Genomic DNA, 9,849 nt, shown 5'->3' on the forward strand with positions numbered 1-9,849 from the left:
GTCTGGATTCGGATTCGAATACGGATAGTGTCAACCATATCGGATAGGATACGATTGGATATCATAAATATGCGATTTAAGTATTCGAATACGGATACGATATCGGATGTTGAATATCCGGACTCGGATACGAACAAATCTAAACCTCTTTAAACGGATTCCATCTCAAATACGGTCGGAAAATATCCGTACCGTTTTCATCCCTACCAGTGATTAATAGTGTATTCACTTGGGACGGAGGAAGTAATATTTTTTGTCATGACTAACAAGCAACTCTAGTTCATCCAAACTTAAGGAAGAGGATCGTTTTTCTTTCGTACTGTTTGGAGTTTTGGATCTCGAGGATATGAATGAACACGTGGTTGAGCTCGACTGCTTGCCGCTGGGAAGCCTGGGAGATTGGGAAAAAGATGGAGACGGACACCGGATAGAGCCGGAGCGCAGCGCAGGTCGTATTTTCTCGCGAGGTAATACTCGCAGCTTACTGTCAGTCAAAGTATCTCTACTTTTTCACCGTGCTGATGCTCAAGTATCCTCGCACTGTTTGCTTCAACTTATAAGCCGTACTTGAGCTTAGACCCTGTTTAGATCCCACCCAAAATCCAAAATTTTTTAAGATTCTCCGTCACATCAAATGTTGCGGCACATGCATGGAGCATTAAATGTAGGTAAAAAGAATAACTAATTACACAGTTTGCCCGTAATTAGCGAGACGAATCTTTTAAGCCTAAATAGTCCATAATTAGACAATTTTTACCAAATACCAACAAATGCTACAGTAACCATAAGCAAAAAAAATCGTATCTAAACGGGCCCTTATTTGCTCCCACAGATTGACCAGAAAAAACGTTAACTTTGTTCTCTCCCGTTCCCGTGTCAGTGTGTGGGTGCTTTCGGCTGCAGCTTGATTCGTCACCGATGCCGCCGCCAACCCTTTCTGCCGGTGGCGTAAAAATAAATGCACGGCGCTGACGAGTCTGCCCCGCTGCGCCTGCGCGGACGAGGTCGGCCGGCGCCCGGGTGTGAAAAGACGCGCGCGCCCTTCCGGCCCCGACGCCGTGCACCGGCGCTCACAGGCACAAACTCATTAACAGCCGTAACCGAAAAGTTTCCCTTTTTCCATTAACAGCCGCCATTAAAAGGCGAGATGAGCACAGACTGTTGCACGGAAGTCGTAATTAAAATACTTATTAACTGTTGCACGGATCGGATCCAATTCCTCAACCGAACCACCGCATGAAATTTGGTAGCTAAGCTGGCAACCTGGCATCGCCGACGTGAATTACTCGCCGTACCTACCTGACGGTGCACGGGGACCTATCGCAGCGTGACAACGAGAGGTCGAGAAGCCGCGGCCGGTACAGGTCGGCATCCGAGGTGGCCGAGCCGAGGAAAAGGCTGTTGTCCGTCCCTTTGGCGTTGGCGACTTGGCGAGCCGGGGCGGTCTGTCCGCTAGCATCTGCGTGTGGGGCGGGCCCCGCTAGCAGACGGGCAGGTTCTGCCTGGCTGGACCGAGCGACGCCGTTGACAGGTCAGGCGGCAGTGGGGTTTAAGAAGCGTAGCGCTGCTAGTAAAATGTACTGTACTAGTTTATTGCGTGCGTTCTTGCGCGCGTAGTAGTATATCAGGATGATTATTATATACAGATGTAGAATTTTTTTTTTTGGCAAAGACTTTGTTTCTCCTTGACCACCGCTGAGTAAATAAATTTAGTTTAGTATGTTCAGAGGAAATGCTGATAAGATGAGTAAGTTAATATACAGACGCATGTAACCTGAAGATCCAAATGAGCAAAAAAAGGAGGAGCACATACCTGGTTGATGCTGGTACCATTGAGAATCGACATTGAATATGTAAGAAACAATGAAGGCAAATGTAATCAGAAAATGACATCTGCGGAAAAACGTGAACAAACTGCACATATGAATACATTAGTGAACCACTAAATTAAAGAATTAATTGAACTGAGCGGTGCGAAATACAGTGCCTATACACAGGTAACTGGATTGTGTAAGAAGAGACGACAAAGCTACAAGAATCTGAATTACCATTATGTCAATACTGTAAGTAACTTTTCATAGCAGAGATCAACAAGAAGAACAGGTACATGAAAAATAGCAGCATTTATATAACCAAGACAGTAGATATTGCCAACAAAATATTTCTTTTCAAACTGAACTTTGAGTTTCAGAATTTCTGAAAGCGCTATGGTGCCAAACTGAAAGGCATTACCATTTCAATAATCAACAACTCAACTAAGACACTACATGGAGTAAGTAATGGAAAAATAAGCTGAGTAAACAGACACATAAGAAATTGTATCATAGAAAACAGCTCAGGACTACAGACTACATCCACATTCAGTGGAAAAGCAACTCAAGTATACAGACCGCAGAAACAGCACTGAAAAAGCTGTGCTATCAAGGGATGCTAACCCAATTGTGTCTGCAAAGATTGTCAATGTTGTTGCTCTTGCCGGATGCAACAACGATTCCCAAACCTGAAATGTAAGCCATGAAGTTCATGAATGATTTGTCATATTTTCTTCCCAACAGAATTAGCAATCCAAATGAACAATGTGTAGATAAAATGGGTTAGACTGAGGAACGAAGACAAAGTGGTTCAATCCAGGCAATCTTACCCCACGAATGAACGATGTGTACATTAAATGGGTTAGACTGAGGGATGAAGACAAAGTGGTTCAATCTAGGCAATCTTACCCGACACCATGGTTTTGAGCTCAACAGCTAACTTGATGAGCAGGAAGTTTAACTAAACAGGAAATCTTCAATAATAGGCAAAACTAATTAGTGAATGTAGGTATCAAAATAGACAGCGGATTGGGCTAAATAAGATCCAACACCATGTTTGTTATGTCAGCAGTTAACCTGATGACCAGGAAGTTAAACTGAAAAAGAATCTCAACTAATAGGCAAAACTAATTAGTAAATGTAGGTACCAGAATCAAATCAAATATCACGAACATTGCAAAATTGCTCGGAAAAGAATAGTTGGAGACATTTATATTCTAATGAGAACGTGTATGTTCAGGTAGCTACAAAGTGTCAATGATAATTAAACAAACGCTCAAAGCATAAACCTTATGAAAGCTTTGATGCTGTTGTAAATAGATCTTTACTTCACCAACTACAGAAACTATAGTACTAAAACTGTCATCAGCCAACACCATATGAGATGCCCCTTTGGCAACATGAAACATTATATATTTTTGTTTTAAAAAAACACTTCAAATTATAGCATGACAAAGTCATAGTTTTAGAGATAAATCTTCGTTGTGGGCAGCACAACATATACATTCATTTCGTATAGAGTAGAGCTGATGCCATTATTGTACATAAGTTAATGTCTCAAGAGCGATGAGCTGAACCAACCAAATGAACAACTTTGTAAATAAAAAACTCAAATCTTTGAAGAAAGCCAACCTTAGAAGTAATTCCAAATTATTCACTCCATTTCAAGGATAAATTAGTAGATCACTATAAGCAAAGTAGTTATAGTCTCTCAAACTACTAGATCACTTCAAGCTTCACATTGGCACAATGGTTTTGTGTTGCACAAATAACAGAACAACTCAATGGTTAGGGGGTAGGGCCATCTCCTCTTCCTGTCATGACTATGTATAACTAAATTATCGTTGTCTTTTGTAAAACTATTAAAAACATATGACAACAATAAAAACTATATAAGCCTAGATTAGATTACGGTTGAGAATAATTAAGTGCATTCTGAAAAATAGTTGTCCATAAAAGAGAGAAACAATGAATCAAAATAGCAGGATGGTGCTGCATCTTTATCGCAAAGAATTTTTTCTAACGTCACTATGGGCATCTCCTCTTCCTGCCATCACTATGTATAACTAAATTATCGTTGTCTTTTGTAAACTGTTGAGAACATATGGCAACAATAAAAACTATAAACCTAGAACAGATTATGGTTGAGAATAATGAATCTGTGGCTCTAAAACCACAGTGACCATTTGTAATCTATAAGGTTGCAAATAATTCTAACAAACCATGGTACATGCTAAAGTTGTCTGGTCGCCAAAAAAAAACAAGAAACCACAATAATGGAGCAGCAATTGAAATATGTACTGAATCTAATTGTATCACCAAAAAAATGCACTGCACTGGCATATATATTTAATATGTACTGAATCTAATTGTAACTTATTAGGACCATTAGATCTTGTTTGTTAACTTGATTTGGAACAGAGAAGAACATATTGTTTGGAGGGAGAAAAGAGAATATTTTACCTATCAAAGTGAGAATAAAACTGAATGTTTGAAGAAAAAGAAATGGACATGCAACTACCACAAACCTATTAGCGCATTTTCAAATTGAAGAATATATTCAGAGTAATATTATCATGCAACATTTTAAATCTCACACATAAGTGACCACTGTAGGAATCTTCATAAACCAACTGGAATGAAATTGTAACTCTAAGAGCTCAATGAGAAGCAAAAGTTGTCAAGTTGTCTAAATATAAAGTGTGCACTAAAATAGAAAAATGGAATCACGGTAGAATTTTCTTTACTACATTTGGATAACCAGGGAAATACTAGAAAGAAATAAGAAAAACAAAGACGACACATGTACCATCATGGGTGGCCCTCGCTGGAGGCCATTGTTCTTAACCGCGCAGGAGGTGTTCCCTCTCGTCGTCGTTGTTGCCCGCTTCGCACATCTCCTTCATACCTACAGACATAGCCACCCAAAGAACATTAGATGGACTGAAAGTTAGGAAATTACATTTTTAGAGCTTGCTTGCTTTGAATTTCTTGGTTAGTGCCAAATTAATTAAATTGATACAATCCTACTGCAGTGCTAGCTGTTACATGGTGTAGGCTCGTTTAATTAGGGCTGTGCTGGTACCATTGTGCACCGCAAGTCGCATTTAACTGTAACGTTAGCCCTTCATAGAGAAGGCACTAAATGGAGCATTATGACCAAGTAACATGGAACTTACCAAAGAGGATTTTTTTTGGTATTTGTACAGATTGTCTTAGACCAACAGTCAACAGACTAGCAGGCTAAAGGCTCTGTCGATATTCCTTGAAATCATGGATACAGCAAGTAAGAAACTTAATATACCTAGGAATATAAGAAAGAAAAAATATGGACCGCAATGAGATACAAACAACACATCCTGTTCACACCATCTCTATGTGCATCTGCATCGCCATTGACTACTGTAAGGCTCTGGAAAAACTAAGAGCAGCAAAAACTAAAAACATAGATGAAATTACTCTTCAGAAGAATTATCACATAATAAATCAGCAAATGGCTCACCTCCATGGCCATAACCCATTTTGATCAACTGGTTCCACTCCGTACATGCCATAGTGAGCCCTCTGTAAACAGATTTCGAACTGCTGAATTAATCTAGGAAATGAGAAAAGAAAACACAATACAACTGGAGAGAAGAGAACACAACAGGGCATTGGCACTCGGCCTGACCAGTACCTGTGCCGCCGCGGTTGGCTTGAAGCATGCCTACCAGGGATCAACACGGAGAAGGCAAACAGTGGAGCATCAAGCACTGGAGCGCAAACCCCAGAACAGAAAATACAACTTAATGTGGGGAGAAATCAGAGGGCAAAAACAAAATACGAGGAAACGGGAGTACCTAAAAGACGGTGTGGAGGCCGGTGATTACAGTCGATCACTGCAGGGATCTGAGAGGAAAAGATGAAGCTGGAATAGCAAATCTAGATGGAGGAGGGACGAACCTGAGTGTCAGTACGGTGGCGAACCCTATGGTTGTCGGAGATGGTGCCACATCGGGAGAGAGATACGGGCTGGGGGAGGGATAGCGGTTGTCGGGCAGCGCCAGGAACTACCACCGGCGCACCACCTCGCCGGCGTTCACTTTGCAAAAAAAGTGAACCCGATGAATAGTACCACTTTCGTCTTATTTGGCAAATATTGTCCAATCGTGGACCAACTAGGCTCAAAAGATTCATCTCGTGATTTCCAACTAAACTGTGTAATTAATTATTTTTTTACCTACATTTAATACTCCATACAAGCGGCTAAAAATTGATGTGATGAAGAGAGAGTGAAAAAACTTGGAATTTAGATGGCATCTAAACAAGGCATAAGAAACTACAAACTCTTACTGCTATTGGTATCTTCACTATCTTGCACTTCAAAACAGAAAACAACATGTAATTTGGCTCTCGCCGGAAAAGACGAAGCAATCGTGCGCTATTGTATTCATCTTCTAGAGAAAAAACAAAAGATATCTCTAATCTCTATAATCTCTATCTATCCTACCATATAATATACCGGTTAGAATAAATCTATAGCCACATAATAAATATCTGCTCCACAGTCATGATCTATACTACATCCACACCCATAAATACACTAAAAAATATAACATCATCAAAATAGATACACCAAATTATCTCTTAGCCATTCTCTCTCATTACTCATGCAGATCGACGACTCATGTTTGCCCTCCCGCAACCAGCTGTCCACGCCCCGCCCACGCCCGCGCCCCCGTTGGCCACGGTTCGATTCCACACCCACGCCCATTGTTTTTCTTTTTTCCCTTCTGTTCCGTCCGCACTTCCTCTTCTCGTCGCGGGGAAACGGCGCGTGACTAGGGTTCCCAGGCCGCCGCCACGCCTGGGACGCCCTCCGCCACCGTCTCCCGCCTCGCGTCCTCCTCCTCGTCGCTCCCCACCCCGGCATCGGCCACCGCCTTCTACCTCTCCAAGCAGGCCTCCGACCTCTCCGGTAAGCGGCGCCCCGCCCCCTCGCTCCTTTTGCTTAGATCTCACTCCAAAATCCCCTCTTGTTCTTTCCTCTCACAGCAAGTTCTTGTTCTTGCCTTCCGGTACCGTGCGCCAGAGATCGACATGATGAAGGAGCGCTTCGCGAAGCTCCTGCTCGGCGAGGACATGTCCGGCAGCGGCAAGGGCGTCTGCACCGCGCTCGCCATCTCCAACGCCATCACCAACCTCTCCGGTACGCTCGCGCCCACGGCCCGCCGCCGCCGCCGTGCTACTCCTCCACCCGCATTGCCCGGATTCCTGATGGTGATGGTTTTCCTTTACCGATTCCTGTCGTCCAGCCACCGTGTTCGGCGAGCTCTGGAGGCTGGAGCCGCTCGCGACGGCGAGGAAGGCGATGTGGACGCGGGAGATGGAGTGGCTGCTCTCCGTCGCGGACTCCATCGTCGAGCTCACCCCCTCCATCCAGGAGCTCCCCGAAGGCGGCGGCCAGTTCGAGGTCATGGTCCCGCGCCCGCGCAGCGAACTCTACATGAACCTCCCCGCGCTCAGGAAGCTCGATGCCATGCTTCTCGCCATGATTGATGGGTTCAAGGGGACGGAGTTCTGGTACGTGGACAGGGGGGTCATGGTCGAGGACAGCGGGGGCCGTTCCCGTCGTCCTCCTCCTCCTCGTCTTGTGGCCGGCCGTCGGTGCGGCAGGAGAAGTGGTGGTTGCCCTGCCCACGAGTGCCGCCCAAGGGGCTGTCCGAGGATGCGAGGAGGAAGCTGCAGCAGAGCAGGGATTGTGCAAACCAGATACTGAAGGCGGCCATGGCGATTAACAGCGATGTGCTCGCGGAGATGGAAATCCCCGAAGTGTTCCTGGAGACACTGCCCAAGGTAAAATACTTACAGTTACGGATTCACTGGTACCAGCCAGTATATCTCTTGCTATCCATGTGGTGTGCTTGCTACATTGTACTTCAATCCCTGGTAAAAAAAAAGGACTAATTGCATGAAATCCCTGTGAAAGGGACCACTCACTTCCTATCATATACGCTTGTAAATGTAGAGCTCAGTTAATGTATTTTAATACAAGTTTGTCGAGTGAAGGCGCTGGCCATCAGTTATGGCAATGCGTTTTTTTTTGCATGATCAAGTGTTGTCACTCTAGCTGTCATCAATTCTAGGTTCTAACCCATTTTATCTCCAATGCAAGCCCGTGGTACCTCCAGTTATTAGCGTCATGAGGAATTAGTTGATGACTGGAATATGATATGGAAAAGCTTAAAAAAGCCATAACTATATTCCCTCTTGTATTTCATTGAGTGTGAATGTGTCATGTTGTGCGGGATTATAAATGCTTCTTTTTGAAGGCCTAATTGCATAAGTTAGGCATAGCAACTGTCCAAACTTCCTAATCTGGAATAAGCTGTGCCTTGTTTTGTTTTAGATTCTTATCCAGAGAATCTGTATCTAGGGAAAAAGAAGTATGCAAGACATGCAAACATATCCTCTATATTTTTTCGTTAGTTGATTGTAGTTTGAATACTGCACCTCCGTTATTCATACTTTGAATATACTTTGAATATCCTTGGGAAGCTCATGGGCTAAGGAATTAGGCACTTTGATATCCCCTGTATTTTGTTTCTGATGTACTGCCTTTGGAGAAAATTCATAGAAGCCATTGGTAAATTGAGTGTGTACACGCTGCTTTTAAGATTCTGCCTCCTGTTCCTGCACCCTTGATCCTGCCTTCATACTGGAAGCTCTTTTGTTGACTGGGAACTATGCAATGTCAGATTAACAGATTTTACTGTGATTTCTCTAATTGCATCTGTGTATTCTTGTTCTTAGTGTACTTGGTATGATTTTAACAAAAAAACGGTAACTTTGGTATATCTAACTTGAATTTGTACCTGCCTCTTATTTTGGTAAGGATGTGTAACTTCAGCATATACCATTATGAAACTGCAAAGATAGAACTCGTGTCCATTGAGAACTTGTATTTAAACTTGTTTGATATCTTCATATTGCTATTTGAGTAACTGACCTACAGGAGGCTGGAGGCCAAAAAGCAATAGTTCATCAGGGAGGAAGTTGATCATCGAGAAACGTGAATCTTAATGAATTTGATTGTTCGTTTTACTTTTTTATAAATTTTATCCTATTTTTTATTTTACCGTAGCGTTAGCTGTCAGGCACCATGTCAGTCCTGTTTGAATTTTGATGGATTCCCCGCACCTTGAAGTCACTAATGGGAATAGTACAGCCACAAATTCGTTGTTGTGAGTTGGGGTAGGAAGAAAACAAATATTTGCATCATTCTCTTTAATGCATAATATCCACCTATCAGATGTGGTACAAATTAAAATGTTTTTTACTTATAGAATGCCAATAATGACAATATGCTCTCTGGCTTTGCTTACAGGACAGGCATATTGCTAAAATAAAGATCGGAGGTAAGTGATCATTTTTCTCCTCCTTCTATAAACGATACATAATTATGCTATTTTTCTGCTACTCCCTGTTTATAAAGTATGTAATTCTAAAACATGGTTCAGATAAGTATCATGACACATGGTTCAGCCAGGACTGAGTTCCAGATAAGTAATCTGACATGTATCAATCTGAGAGTTACAGAATATCAGGTAAGTAATGTGGAACACCAGTCTAGGGGTTCCCTTCATCGCCGTGCCTCAGCTCCGCACTCAGCTTACCACCCAGCATGTTTTGTAAAATAATGAAAATTTGGCATTGGTGGAGGCTGTGTTAGTTTGAGTTGGATGCTTGGCATGTGGAATCCGGTCAAGCAGCTAATGATTGTAATTTGTACACTGACATTGCCTTATTTTTTGGCTTGATTGGGGCTTGGTGGTGAAATCATATGTTACATTTCTGTTGACCCCTGCATTTCTCGAAGATCATAGCACTTCATTTATCTAAGCTTGTCGTTCTTAATTGAACTTCATTCTGTTTTCACTAATGTGTAGTACTGATAGAAACTCCGCCTATGGTGGGGCGCCTTTGGTGTCTCAGCATAGCAGGTCCCAAGCCCTGGTAAAGGAGGAGGGTTGTGTTAGGCGTGGCGAGCCAATGTAAA

At 42.7% G+C, this 9,849-nt stretch overlaps 1 pseudogene; it reads left to right on the forward strand.

Annotated features, from left to right (window-relative positions):
- The first annotated feature begins 6,477 nt into the window (after positions 1-6,477).
- Positions 6,478-9,641, forward strand: LOC136515805 (rop guanine nucleotide exchange factor 1-like; annotated as a pseudogene).
- Positions 9,642-9,849: the final 208 nt, after the last annotated feature.

This window comes from Miscanthus floridulus, chromosome 17, assembly GCF_019320115.1.
Source record: "Miscanthus floridulus cultivar M001 chromosome 17, ASM1932011v1, whole genome shotgun sequence".
Classification (NCBI taxonomy): domain Eukaryota; kingdom Viridiplantae; phylum Streptophyta; class Magnoliopsida; order Poales; family Poaceae; genus Miscanthus; species Miscanthus floridulus.